This window comes from Mirounga leonina, unplaced genomic scaffold, assembly GCF_011800145.1.
Source record: "Mirounga leonina isolate KUSES-001 unplaced genomic scaffold, KU_Mleo_1.0 Mir_180, whole genome shotgun sequence".
Lineage (NCBI taxonomy): Eukaryota > Metazoa > Chordata > Mammalia > Carnivora > Phocidae > Mirounga > Mirounga leonina.
This window is the reverse complement of record NW_023270469.1, coordinates 3,460,726-3,474,202: the sequence shown is the minus strand read 5'-3', so window position 1 is coordinate 3,474,202 and position 13,477 is coordinate 3,460,726. Positions and strand designations below refer to the sequence as shown.

General features: G+C 58.0%; 1 protein-coding gene across 5 annotated transcripts in view; it reads left to right on the top strand.

The window, feature by feature from the left end:
- The window catches only part of GSE1 (Gse1 coiled-coil protein), a 398,855-nt gene that overhangs the window by 301,492 nt on the left and 83,886 nt on the right, over positions 1 to 13,477 (top strand). The gene's annotated exons all lie outside the window — the stretch shown is intronic.

Below are 13,477 nucleotides of genomic sequence, written 5' to 3'. Positions count from 1 at the left end.
GTTCTCAGCAAAGCACTCCCTTATCCATATTTGGAATTGTCTTTCCTTGGTGTTCTAGCTAAAGGATCAGCTGGAATCTTGCAGCCCCCGGGGTGGGGGGCGCGGGGGGAGAAGGGAAGAGGGAATTTGGGGGTGAGGGAATAAAAATAGATGCCATGCTTTTTTGTGTGTTTTTAAGAGCTCCATATAGATTTAAAGTCCTTTTGTTAATTTAGGAACATAAAACTGTGTGATGTATAGCTTGGTTTGCTCGTAAAATTACTAAGTGTGGCATATTTAGAGCTGTGAAAGCTTGGGGTAAAAGGGAAAAAAAATCAGTGAGATTTTTTTTACAAGTCTTTAGGGGAAAATGCGTTTTTCTGGCTTTTTTCCCCACTGATGCCAGGCCCTCCACAGCTCCGGCTTGGGGTTGGTGGTTACTCTTCAGCCCGGATCACAGCCGTGCTGGAAGCTGAGGGGTGCTGGTGGGGGCCGGCTGGGTTTGAGTTAAGACAGGCCCAGATCTCGCCCCCAGAGCCAGAGCCCACTCCGTGCCGGAAGCCCCCCTGTCCTCCGCCTCGAAGGATCCGCGGCTGCCCTGTCTTCCTCCTGCAGAGAGACAGGAAGTGCCCTCTGACCAGGCCTGGACCGCCGCCCAGTGGGCATTTGGCCACTTGCTTAATGGCCTGCGGGATTGGGAAGTCACAGAACATTGGACTTGGAAGGGACCTCAGAGGTCAGATGGCCCAACCCCCCTCCCTTCTCTCCGTTCGGGGGTCTCCTCAGGGTCCTGTTCCTGATAGATAATTGCCTTGCCACTGTGGGTTGTCAGAATGTTGCTTTTCACACAGAACATACAGTGTGTGCCTTTGACCCAATTCTGCCCTCCGGGGACACAGAACAGGTCTGTCGCCTTTTAGAATCTCCCCCTCCCCCAGCTGGACAAGGCCTGCCCACCCCCCCCAACCCGGGGTGCCAGACCCTGTTCTGTGTTGAGGTATGGAGGTAGGAGCAGCGAAGGAGGTCTGTGTTTTATCTCCCAGTTGCCTCAGGAACAAACGGGGAGTGAGATGAATACTGTGGGAATCTCCCGGAATCACCCTGATGGAGGAGGAAATCCAGGAAGGCTCCCTGGATGAAGCAGCATTGAAGGCAGGCCTTGGAAGTGAGGAACGCAGAGGGAGTGAGGCTGAGTGGAAGGATGCTGGTGCAGTGAGGAAGGATGAACAAGAATAGGGAAGCTGCTCTTAAAATACTCAGCATGTTCAGTGCACTTCGGGCAGGCAGAGAACACACGTTGGGCCATTCCTGCCGCGGTGGCGGCAACACGTGGGTTGAGAAATGCGGGTGTGTGCAGAATTTTCTGGGAGTGCAGGGGAGTGACCTACTGGGATTAAGGTGGGGGTGGAAGCAGTGTGTGAGAGGCCACGGGAGGAGGGGACATGAGAGCTGGCCTTTCTACTCAGGGGGCAAACCCTCCCACCCACACCTGTCGGGCACTTGAGAGGGAAGGCCCCCATTCCTCCCCTGCTTCTCAGCAGTCCCATCTAGTGGCAGGGCTCTGAAGCCTGTGCAGCCCCTCCCAGAATGAGGGTCCTGGACCCAAGGCGTGGGGAGGCAGGAGGGGCCTCATCGGCCACTGGTAACTGTTGGCTCTGGCCCTGCAGGTGCCAGAGGGTGGAGGCCAGACAGATACACTGGGACCAGCCCTTGCCCTCAGAGTGGGGGCAGGGCAGACAGGCCCAGCTGGTGGAGGCAGAGCTGACCCTGACAGGGGGCTGGGCCACCCACCCTGGGAGTTGGTGGCCTCCCGGGAAGGATGGTTTCAGAGGGAGGTGAGAGCGTGGGGAGGAAGCATAATGCAGGGTGGTAGGAAGTGACACCCTAGGGCGGGTTGGAACCACATTTTGGAAGGTCTTGAGGTCATAAGGCCAGCAACCTGTGAGCTTGATGCTGCTGTAAGTGGTGGGGTTGGGGGTGGTGATTCCAGGCCTTTAAAGCAGCCGAGTTCTTTCTGTTCATTCAGTGCGTGTTTACAACATGCCAGGCACTGGCCTAGGTACGCTGCATGCGGCCGAGAAGCCCCCAGGGGCTGTGTCCTCCTGGAGTGCCTATTCCAGCCATGAGCACATTGCACTGTGTCCCATGATTCAGGCTCTGGAGAAAAGGGGAGCAGGGGAACGGAAGCGGGTAGCCAGAGTGTGGGTGGAGGCTGCTTTGTCCAGGTGGCCAGAAAGGGAGGTATTAGCCCTGGTGAAATTTAAAGGGCAAGGGCCCAGGCAAAGGGTCATGCATGTGCAAAGGTCCTGGGGCCCCAAGGATGGGTGTGTGGCCACACAGTATGTGCCCTGGGGAGCAAGGTAGAGGTGAGAGGAGAGGTGATAGGACTTGGCCTTCAGCACCCCTCTGGCTGCCGGGCTCAGGTAGATTTCCAGGCGGTCAGGGGGCAGTGGGGAGACCAGTATGGAGGGACTGCCATGGCCCCAGGCGAGAGACAGGTGGCAGGCTAGACTGTGTTGGCAGTGTGGAGGCGCTGAGAGGTGGGGGAGAGTCTGGAGGTGGAGACAGATTGGATGGCGGCACGCCTTGGGCCCATCTGTTTTGGGAAAATGGCTCAACAGCCTCCTTGTGGAGGCAGACCGTCAGCAGAGGCTTTCCTTAGAGTGCTGGGGTCCTGAAGGAGGGGGGCAGGCTGGGGGCCTCTGAGTGTGGGCTCTGCAAGTAGAGGTCAAAGTACGGAGAGTGGAGGCTGAGTTGGGCTAAGACCTCGGCGGTTCTCAGAGTGGGGTTCCCAGGCCAGCCGCATTGGCACCTCCTGGGAGCTATTAGAGGTAGAGAGTCTCAGGGACACCCTCTCCCTGCCCCCCCCCCCCCCCCCCCCCCCCCCGCCCTGAGGCCTACTGAGGCAGAAACTCTGGTGGGGTCTGGCAGTCTGTGTGCTCACGAACCCTCCAGGGGATTCTCATGCTCGCTCAAGTGTGAGCATGGGCCTGACACTTGTCCTGATTATGGAAACTGAGCTGGGTGACGGAGTCCCCTGGAAGTTTGAGAATGGGATTGTAATTGCCTTGGAGGGGAGTCCTGGGTGAGTGAAAGCAGGGAAGGCTGGGGAGAGAGGGTGTAGAGGAGTCCGGAGGGAGGGGTATCCTGTCTTTCAGGGGTGCCTCCTGGGAGAGGTGGGTGTTGACCAAGAGCTTGAGGCTGTTTGCAGCCTCTGCCTGGCGGGCCGTGCCACCTCAGGGCTGGCAGATCTTCGGATGCTGGAGCACTGGTTAAGATCAAGGATGCTGGGCGGAGAGCCCTGGGTTCCATTCTGCCCTTGCTCCCCAACTGGCTGTGTGGCTCTGGGCAGGTTACTTACCTTCTCTGGGCCTCAGTTGCTTTGTTTATTAAATGGCACCAGTGGGGTCGGTGTGAGCGTTCAAGGAGTTAGTTTGTGGACCCCGAGCTTTAGAACCGTTAGCTGCAGTTGCCCGCGTGGGCCTCATGCTACCCATGTCTAGGCCTCTGGACTGGTGTCAGAGAAGGGGGCCCTTCCCAAGAGACCTGGCTGAGTCATTCTTGACAGGGGCACTGGCCAGGGCAGGGGAGGCATCGCTGGTCGGCCCCCATGGGGCCAGGCAGGCCAGCGAGGAGTTCAGGGCCACGTTGCTCAGCCTCCCGAAATGGCTGTCAGCCAGCCGGGGCGTGCTCGGCGCCCTGGTCACAAGATGGCAAGTTCTGAATAAGTAAAGAAGAAACAGAATCCCCTTGATCAGATCATCCCTGCTCTTTTCCCACTGCCCCCCCCCCATCAGAAAAGCTGAACTGGGTGCACCCCAGGCCCTGCGTCTTATCGGATGAAGTATGTCGGTGGTGCCGGACCATCTTGAGTGGAGAATTCCATGTTAATGAATTCCTTCTCCGACCTCCCCACCGCAGAGGACTCCGGGGTCACCCTCAAGCCAGTGGTGGAGCCCACGGCCAGCGCCCTGAGGCCGACAGCACCTTGTCTCATGCCCTGGGGCCTCTTTGAAGCCCGACGACACTGGTCCCCACCCCCTTGTCACTCTTGCCCTATAATTCATTTAGGATTAGCTTTCAGACCTCCTCGCCAGTCCTAACTTCTGTTGTCTTGGTAACTGTGTCACCGTTTGCTGGTTTCCCGTGATTATCTGACAAGAGGAAGGGGGGCCGGCAGGGAACATAAAGGAGGGGGGGAGGAGACAATGCCTGGGTCTTAATTGAGCTCACTGGAGGGGCCCAGCGGGCGGGCTGCCTGCTGGGGAGCAATGGGAGGAACGCCTGGGGTAGGTAAGGCAGGGCGCAGCTGCGTGGGGGGGGCGCTTCACACAGCCTCCCCCCACCCCCCTCTGGGAATGAGTGTCAGAACTATCAGCAGCCTTCATCTTAGATCTTCAGGGCCCAGGGACAAAGGTGTCACTCCCCCTTCCTCTCCCCCCTCCCACCCCCATTTCCCTTTTGGGAAGTTTCACTCACAGATTTCAACCCGTCTGGACTCCAGCACTAAGCACGTGATGCCAGGCCATGGGTGGGCAGGCCGGCCGACAGCTGGGGGAGCGGCGGGGGGTGGGGGGTCTGCAGGGCGCCAGGATGCCCTGGGACGGAGGAAGTCTTCCTGAGCCCAGGTGTGGTTCTAAAGCGACCTCGCTTTATTGTGCTCCAGGGTGGTGTAGCTCAGGAGTTCAGAGGGGGCATGGTGAGGTGCAGCTGGTCTCTGCCCCGTGGCTCCTGGGGCCTCAGCAAGGAACACTGGATGCTGGAGGGGTTTCAGTGACCAGGTTCTGGAATCATCTGAAGGCCCGTCTCCCTTGTGTCTGGCGGTTGATGCTGGCTGTTGGCCAGGACCTCTGCGGTGGGGGCATGTGGCTTGGGCTCTTGGGGCTCCAGAGGCTCATGTCCTGGCTCACGAGGGGGCAACTGCCTGTCCTTTGGGGATCCAGCCCCAGGGGTCACACCGTGTCACTTACGGGGGATGGGCATCCCGGGTTCAGTTGGAGGGGGTGAGTCTCTGGCTCTTGATGGGCGAGGGCAAGGGGTTAGGGGGCATGCGGGATAAGGGTGCGGACGCAGCCCCCTCAGGAAACCGTCTGTTACACACACTCCACCCACCTGTGGTCTCTACTTCCAGGCGGGTGGTGGCTTTGCCTTTACCAGGGGAGAAGAGTTCGTTCTTCTCCAGAGTCAGCTGCTGAAGAGTCCTGAAGATGCTTCAGTGGAGCTTGGAGCAGAGGCCTTGGTGCGCCGACGGGGCCTTCCGTGGCAGAGGGCCCCCCGCCCCTCGTGGCAGAGGGAGCCCCCACTGCAGGTTCACCAGCCCCGCACAGAGAAGGGCTGTCTGTCTCAAGACAGGGGCGTCGGTCCTCGTCCCGGAGGAAAGCCCAGCCCCTCACCGGCATCCGTGGGACGACCGCGGTGCCTTCTGGGGAGCTGCTAATGAGCTCTGCCTGGTTTTTATGAAACGCCATGGTAAATTATTAATTTGGGCCAGAAATGAAAGTGTAGAACCGGATAGGTTCATGAATATTCATCCTTGACTTTAGCACGCCGGGGTTGATCGGTGGCTAGAGCCGCCAGCCCGACTCCTCACTCCTCACATACAGGGCAGGTTCTGTGGGGAGGAGGCCCTCGGGAGACCTTGTACTCTTCTCCCTCAGTTTCTCAGCCCGTCGATGGGGCTGATAACTCCCAGCTCATCGGCATGGTTGCAGCTAGACCAGGGCCAGGACCGGCTCGACAGAGCGGTGCATGAGTCAGAGGGTTCCTGACACCCCCCACCCTGAGTTTCACAATGGCCATTGGCGCTGTGTAGGCACTGATGAGGGTGACACCCGTATGGCAGGGACCAGAAGCCCCCGTCCCCTGCCTCTGCTCTTCTCTTAGGGTCTCCCAGGGCTCCGCGCTGCAGAGGCCATAAAAACGACGGTCCCCTTCGATGGGCACCCTTTGGGTCCGGAGTATAAGTGTGGTTAGTGCTGCCGAGGTCACCTCCAAGCTGGAGTGGAAGGGAAGAGGCCCTCCCCCACCCGTATTTGAACCTCACGGTCCGTCAGCCTCTCCGGGACGGGTCCGCCAGGGTCTGCTTGTCCTTGGCCTTGCGGGTCCGGCTCGCCCTTCCCTGCCTGCTGCCCTAGAGTCTGAGAGTCTGTCTGGGCTCACCCCTGGGATGGGCCCCTCCTTGTTCTGTGCTCCCAGCTTGTCACAAGCAGGAGTGGCCTCCTGCGGTAGCTCCGTATTCATAAGGGAGCCTCGAGGGCTAGTCGAGCTCTTGGGCTCAGGGACGCAGAAGCAAGGTGGCCAGGGTTTGAATCTGGGCTCTGCCGTTTGCTCCTTACGAGGCCTGGGGCAGGTGGCTCAGGTGCTCCATGCCGAGGTTTGCGCGCGCAGAAGATGTGCGGGATAATCCTTCCAGAGCTTGCTCTGAGAATCGAAAGGGTCTGTACATTTAAAGTGCCTCTCGTGGCAGGCCCCGTGTCGTGGGCTCTCCGTGGTGTTTCCCTGCTGTCGGGATTGCCGGTGGTGTGACCGGCACCATCGTCTCCTTTCCTACTGGGATCGGACCTCCGGCCTCCCCGGCTCGGTGCAGGGTCGTGGAGGGCATCTGCCTGCGACTGGGGTCTTGTGTTAATGTGTGTTTTCCCTGCTTCTTGGGAACCGCCGTGGCGTGCCGCTGGGGAAGGCCATGGAGCCGCGTTAGGCTTGTGTGGGTTTTGGTGTCCCTCCCTGGGGCCCTTACACCTGCCCCAGCCTGGACAGGCCCATCTGTATTGTCGCCCCTGGGGACCGCCTCTGCGTGGAGCTGAGGCCACTTCCTGCTGAGCTCTGCGGGGGGGGGGGGGGGGGGGGTGGGGGTGGGGGTTTCGATCCTCTGCCTGGCAGAAGAGGACACGGAGAAGTGAGGTTTCTGGCAGCTTCCGGGGTTAGAGCCAAGATATGAAGTGCGGCCCCGGGTTCCCAGGCTGAGCCAGTCGCTCTTGAAGTGAGTTTTCAGAGCAGTGGCTCCGGGGGGGGGGGGGGGGGGGGGGGGCGTGCGAGTGCAAGCTGAGCAGCCAGATGGGATTAAACGTCGCCTGTCTGAACCCCAGGCTCACAGGCCGGGTCTGGGGGCCTCTTCCAGGGCGGGGGAGCTGTGAGCAGCCTTGGCCCGTGGTCAGTGTGAGCCTCCGCGGCCCTGGCGTCAGGGGAGATGCTTGGAGACCAGAGCGTGTGGGAGGCTGCCAAGTGTGTGGTTGTAAGAGAGAACATGGTGGGGGGGGCGGGGGGGCGGGGAGGAAGGACCTCGCCCTTGCCCCGCCTGTCAGTGCTTGGGGGGGGGGCCCTCGGGGTCCGCAGGTGGGCTGCGGGCTGGCGGGCGCGGCCAGGACTGAACCTGATGCATGACAAAGCCATGGCCCTCGACTGCGGCCTGCAGAGAGGTTCATGAAAAGCGTGCGAGGTTTTATTTGGCTTATTGAAACCAGTAACTCCACCTGCCTGCTTTTCATCCCGGGTTTGATGCCTTTGACTCAGGACTCTGTCACCTCCCAGGTGCTCTGCTGGGAGAGAGGCAGTCAGCGGGTCAGACTGGTGGGGCGAGCTGAGTGGAAGGAGTAATAAAGCAAATAGCCCGCAACCAACTTTGTTCTCCTTGCCCTGGTTTGGAAAGAGCTGTTGGCTTCTTGCAGCTGCAGCTGCTGGGGCAGTTCCCAAGCACCTGCTGGGTGCCAGGCCTGAGAGGGGTGGAGGGCAGGATCGAAAGTGAGTCACAGGTCATGCCTGCAAGGCCCTCCAGGCCACCTGAGGAGGGGAGGGACTTGGCTGTGAGCGGGCGGCAAGCTTCTGGGCTTGGAGGGATGCGAACGGCTCTAGGGGCTCAGAGGACAGAAAGTTCCCATTTGGCTGGAGTGATCTGGGAGGGCTTCCTGCAGGAGGCGGTGTTGGAAGCAGATTTTGAAGACTCAGCCGGTGTTGCAGGGGGAAACAGCCCCCCACGGTCATCTGTATCCTCCCCAGGCCCAGGTGGCACTCATGTGGCTGGCCCCTGGGCCATGCTTTGACCTAGCCGCATGTGACCATTGAAACATAAATTAATTAAAAAGAAACAATCAAAACTTCAGTTTCTCTGTCACACTGGCCCCATTTCAAGTGCTCGATAGCTGCGTGGGGCTGGTGGCCACCCTGTGGGATGGCGCAGGAAGAGAACATCTCCGTCATCACAGGAAGTTCCCGTGGACGGCGCTGGGCTCATGACCTGGGGGGATGCCTGCAGGGGGCCGGGAGGCCCCTGGGAGCCCAAAGCGGGGCCTTGGCTGTGTTTGGGGGCGTCGGGAACTCCCGAGGGCAGGGAGGTGACCTACCTGTGATATTAAACACTGGAAGGACAGAAGCCTGGGGACAGTTCCAAACTAACCAGCGCCCACATGAGGGAGGCGGGGGCCAGGGCCACAACGGAGGTCAGGCTGGCCGTGTCACATGTGGGTGACAAGGGCCATGGAGGTAGGAGTGAGGGACATGACATGGGGAAGTGAGTTGGAGGTGGGTGGGGACAGAAACCACCAAGTGACCGTTTGATGATGAAAGGAGTAGTTCTATCGTCAGGTGGCGCTAGACCTGAGGGCCAGGTAGAGCCTGGAGCACAAGTCTAGTGATTTGGGGGGTTGGGGTGTACGTGTGTCTACACGTCTGTGTGCGTGCGTGCACGCGGTCGCGGGGGGGTGTCTCTAGAAGGTCTCCAAGCTGGTTCTCTCTCGTGCGCATGCGTGTTCAGTTCATCTTCACTCCTTCCCGGGCATGTCCACAAGGGCAGGGCGCCATGCCTTTACTTTCCAGAGCAGGTGAAATGTCATGCTAGGAGCACAAATCTGGAAGCAGACTATTCTGGATCCCAGCTGTCCTCCTTCAGTGTTCTTGGGGACCCTCCCAACCCTCAGGGCCCCTGCAGCCGCGGGATCTCAGTGACCTCGTCCAGGTGCTAGAGAGGGTCCGGGTGAAGGGAGACCTTGAGTTATCCAGGGGGCTTCCTGCAGGGGTGTGGGGCCTCCATCTGCTCTATCAGGGCATCCCACGTGAGCGGGTCACGAGCAAAGGCCTGGGTGTCAGGCGAACTTGGACTGGTGGGGTTCTGGGGCACAGTGGGACCTGCTTACAGGGATACCTGAAACCGTGGGCGAGGAGTTTGGCCTCCTCTGGATTGATCCATCCAACTGTCACATTCCCTGTCAGGCATGTACTGTAATCACCAGCCCCATTCGCAGAGGAGGAAGGAACTCAAGGCACAGAGAGGTTAAGCGACTTGCCCAAAGTCACACAGCTAGGAAATGGTGGGGCCACGGTTTGAACCTCAACATTCCATTTCCAGAAGCAGTAATGACCCCTGTTTTCCAGCGTCTGTTTAAAGCGTGCAGTTCCGTGGTTTTTATCAAAGTTGGGCAGCCGCCACCACCGTTTGGGCCCAGAACATTTTTCATCCTATGGAACCCCTGTCTCCATTAGCAGTCACCCGCACTTCACCCCATCCTCCACACCCCAGGCAGCTGCTCGTCGGGTGTCTGTCTCCAGGGATCTGTCCGTCCGGACACTTTGCACAAGTGGAGTCCCACGCCACGTGGTCTTTTGAGACGGGCTTCTTCCACGAGCTCCGTGTCAGTAAGGTTCATCGGCGGCGCCACGGCTTCGTTCCTTTTCTCGACCACGTCGTACCCCGTTGGGTGGGCAGAGCACATCTGGCGTGTCCGCTCATCCGTGGCTGGATGTCTGGACCGCTGCCATTTCTCGGCTGCTTGAATAATGCTGCTGTGAACGTTCCTAGACGCGGTTTTGTGCGAACCCACGTTTTCCTGTCTCCTGAGGAGGGCGTTGCTGGGTCCTGTGCTAACTTTCTGCCGGAGCTCTTAAGGAGCTGCAGACTTGTCCCCGAGCCTCTGTTTTCCCAGCTGTAGAATGGGGACAGTGTCCTGGGACCTGCTGTTTCTCTGGATCGGCGACATGCGTTACTTGGCAACTCTCAGGAGCTGAATGGTGGCTTTTGTTGCTGTCACTCGCCATGCCAGAGCTACCCCAGCGCTGAGTGCAGAGCAGGGGGCCCTCGGTGCTCGGAACGGACCCGTCGCGTGGGAGCGGCTGTCAAGTGTTTCTCTGAAACTTACTGGGAAATTGAGAGAAATTTCTCCAAAGCCCAGTTCCATAGAAAAAGAGATGAAATGCTGGGACATGGGGGTGACCTCTGCCACCTTCCTCTGGGGATTTTCTGGAGAATTCGAGCAGGCACTGCTTACTTCCTTGGCCGGGGCCCGTGCTGGGCTTCTGGAGGTCGGATTTGGGAGAGGCCCAGTCCCCCTGTGTGGGGGGAGGGGCACCCAGGCCTCCCGTCTGGTTCTGACAGGCAGCCCCTGGAGCCTGAGTTTTTCTTGGAGAGCGTCCAACTGGTGCAGAGCTGGCTTGGCCCTGGTGCTCTTGTGGGACAGAAAGGAAGCTATTGAGGGCCAGCCGTGGGAGTTGTAAACTGGATAAATGGCCCTCCAGGATGCTTTTCCTTAGCTCTGCAGTGAGAATCTGGCCTGGGAAAATCCCAGGGTTCATTAGGCAGCTGCCGCCCAGAGAGGGAGCGTGACTCGCCTGGGGTCACACAGCGAGTTCAAGCTGAGCTGGGAAGGCTCCTCCTGACACTGGTCCGTGCCTTCCAGCAGCTCCAAAATCCTCTTGTTGCCCTCTGACATAGCCTTTTCTATCCCATTAAAACCCGAGGCTTAGCCCCCGAGGGTCAGCAGGAGCCGGACTCCACGAAGCTGCCCCTTCCTCTGCTTGACAAGGCCCCGGGGTCAGGAGGCTGCCTCTACCCTGCCTCTAAAGGGCTCCCCAGCCACCAGGCCAAGAGTCTGCTGGGGAGCAGTTTTGGGAATGTGGCAGATGTTCTTTCCAGAAAGCACAGAGCTAGGCTGCCCTCCTTCCAGCTCTGCTGAGATTTGGGTGGGTTTCTCTTGTGCTTTCTAGAGACCAGGCCTCCTCACCCACCCGCAGCCTGGCCCTGCCACCTTGGAGACCGGGGCGGAGGGGCCCTTTGCGGAAGCCCTACAGGGCTACTGGGGTCTGCTGTCCCTGGAGGCGGGGGGATATAGCCCCTGGCGCCCCGCTTTAGATTTATCAAGCTTGCTTCTGCGCCCTCCTTGCCCGGCCAGAAGCTTGCTGAAAAGGTTAATCCCCTTGCTCTATGGCTGCTCCTTCCTTCCCCCCCTCCCCCTCCTCCCGTTTTTTTTTTTTCTTTTTTTTACGCTCCAGTTAATTAAATGTGGCCGCCTATTGTCAGAAGACAGAGTTGGATATTTATTACACCTTGGCGCTCCCGAATGTCAAAGGCACACACAGTTTGAAGAAACCTTGGCAGGGAGGGGAAGCCCCAGCATATGTCTTGCAGGGTCCAGGGCGGACGGGCTGGCCACTGGCACCTCGGGTGACCTGCATGCACTTCTGCCAGATTTGGCCACCACTAAGTGCTTTCCCCCACCACGAGTCTGACAATGTGTGTTTACCAGGCTGGCTCTGGCAGGATAGCCAGGAGATCTATTTATTATCTGGCATAAACATCCTGGTTCCGGAGATTATTTCATTGGAAGGAATTAAAGATGCCTTAAAATACATACAGATCGGGGTGCCTGGGTGGCTCAGTCGGTTGGGCATCTGCCTTCGGCTCGGGTCATGATCCCGGGGTCCTGGGATCGAGCCCCACATCGGGCTCCCTGCTCGGTGGAGAGCCTGCTTTTCTCCCTCTTCCTCTGCCACTCCCCCTGCTTGTGCTCCCTCTCGTTTTCTCACTTGCTCTCACTCTGTTGCAAATAAATAAATTAAAAAAAAAAAATCTTAAAAAAAAAAAGAAAGAAAAACAAAAAATACATACAGATCCTCCTTACATTTTCTTTTGGGGTAGTCGGTCCGTCCATGTAGCTGCAGCCCCGCGCCCCCCCACCCCACCCCACACAGGAACACAGGACCCGGAGAGGGTGGAGTGACCGTTCCCCCCCCATCTCTCCACTTCCGATCTCCCACTCGGGCTGTGGCACTCAGTTTCCACTTTTTCGCTTGGGCGCAACGTGGCTAATTGTGATTTTTCTTTTTTTCATGTGTGTGTGTGGGGGGTGAAATATGGATGTGTTCATTTTATAGGTTCCCCCCCCCAAAATAATAATGCTTTAAAGATGTCTGACATCTGTAACTAACAGCTGGTATCCTGTTATGGAAGAATGTCCTTTTATTTCAAAACAGGTTGAACTGTCATTAATAGTATAATTAGGTGATTATCACTATATAGCAGAAAACTGCTTAATTGCAGAGATCGTTTTTCTAGGATTCCAGTCTTTTTATGGTTATATTTGTTTTAGCTGCTTGCATTTTCATGATATTTTGGCATTTGGTGCGCTGTCTCATTTTTGTGTGTGTGTGTGTGTGTGTTTTCTTCCTGTTTTTTAATGTGGCTGACAGCTGTCTTCGGGAGCATTTGGTCCCGAGCAATCTTCTGGTATTAAAGCAGCGCTGGGGAGCATTACCTGGAAGAGGTTTCTTACCCCGGGGGCCCTGTTTAACCCGCTCCACGCTAGGCCTGAGTCCTTGCACGAGCAGGCCTGGGAATCCCAGGCGCCCTCTGATTTATCTGATCCTGCTGTGGATAATAGTGTGAAATTAGGCATTTAACCCTAGAGCCAAGGTTGTCTGTTAAGAGGTGCCTTTTACAATGCAATTTTATTTTTATGGCGCGTCCTTAATCCACAATATTACCAAATGCTTCGGAGTTGCGTGGATTCCAGAGAGAAAAGCACACGTAAAGGGACATGGTCTCAGATGTAACTGGACGTTGAAAATAGATGGGTTTTTGCAGAATCCGAGAGGAAAGAGTTTATCTTTCCAAACAGGACTCAGAATGAGTGCAGAGGTGGGGTCACCCTTGAGAAGCCTCCAGGAGCCAGGCGCTGCCCCTCCCTCCGTGAGCCCCACCCCCTCTTCCCCGGCTTGGGGGCGGGGTCCCCGGCTGACCCCTGAGCGCAGCCTGCGGGACACTCTTCCGCCCACACTCCCAGAGCTGAGTTCCCTGTCTTCCTAGAAACTCAGCCCTCCCGAGGACAGGGGTGTGTTCTGGGTATGGTGACAGGTTGTTTTTTTTTTTAATTTTTTATTTATTTATTTGACAGAGAGAGAGATAGCGAGAGCAGGAACACAAGCAGGGGGAGTGGGAGAGGGAGAAGCGGCTTCCCGCCGAGCAGGGAGCCCGATGTGGGGCTCGATCCCAGGACCCCGGGATCATGACCGGAGCCGAAGGCAGACGCTTAACGACTGAGCCACCCAGGCGCCCATGGTGACAGTTTTTAAGCCTGTTTCCTTCCTACCAGGTGTGCTGTGTCCTGACCCTGAGGCTGCAGTTCAGGTTCCAGGCTCCCCCTGGGCCTGCACAGGGTGACCTTGGGGACCTCATGCCTCTGCCTTGCCTCTGCAAACCGTGTGGGACCTGCAGCAGGCCCCTGGGTTGTCATGGGGC